The sequence below is a fragment of the Sorex fumeus genome, unplaced genomic scaffold, assembly GCF_029834395.1.
Source record: "Sorex fumeus unplaced genomic scaffold, SorFum_2.1 ptg000011l, whole genome shotgun sequence".
Taxonomy (NCBI): Eukaryota; Metazoa; Chordata; class Mammalia; order Eulipotyphla; family Soricidae; genus Sorex; species Sorex fumeus.
In genome coordinates this window covers 7963501-7964159 of record NW_026606068.1, presented here as the reverse complement: position 1 = coordinate 7964159, position 659 = coordinate 7963501, and the positions used below count along the sequence as shown (strand labels likewise).

The 659-nt window shown below is 43.1% G+C and overlaps 1 non-coding gene across 1 annotated transcript; it reads right to left on the bottom strand.

Annotated features, from left to right (window-relative positions):
* Positions 1–229: 229 nt before the first annotated feature.
* Positions 230–304, bottom strand: TRNAN-GUU (transfer RNA asparagine (anticodon GUU)). The gene has a single exon. It is a non-coding gene; the product is annotated as a tRNA-Asn (tRNA).
* Positions 305–659: the final 355 nt, after the last annotated feature.

The window sequence follows — 659 nt, the reverse complement described above, 5'->3', positions numbered from 1 at the left end:
AGGGGGCAAACCTGAACTTGGGGCAGAGGGAATCTGACAAGAGACAATCAAAGGGAAGTCATAGGAGGAGCCAGTGAATGTGTTTGGAATTAGGAAAGGGGAGGAAGGACTGTGCTGAGAAGCACTTACATCAGAAGGAACAGCCATGAGACATTAGGGGTCTGGTTAGACATTGGCACACAATAGACGGAGGTTTGAAATATGTAGGAATATGTTTACAGATGGCGCGCGTCCCTGGGTGGGCTCGAACCACCAACCTTTTGGTTAACAGCCGAACGCGCTAACCGATTGCGCCACAGAGTATTCGATATGCCAAACACAGTAACAACAAAGTCTCCAGTGGAGACGTTACTGGGCCCGCTCGAGCAAATCGACGATCAACGGGAGGGCCTTTACCTTTACCTTTACCTTTATGTTTACAGATAATTTCCAAGTAAAAGGATGCAAATAGGTAGTACCAATACAATAAAAATTGTGCAAAAGGCTTAATTCTGTATTTCTCTTTGGCTATGCAGAACAAACTATTTTACAGGATCTTAATAATGATGATCACTAATATTATTAAAATATGTGCTCATGACATTTGGTTGGAGTGTAAAAGAATTTAATAGATATCAGAGCAGTGGTACAGGTTGCACTTGGGGGCAAATCAGGAGTCA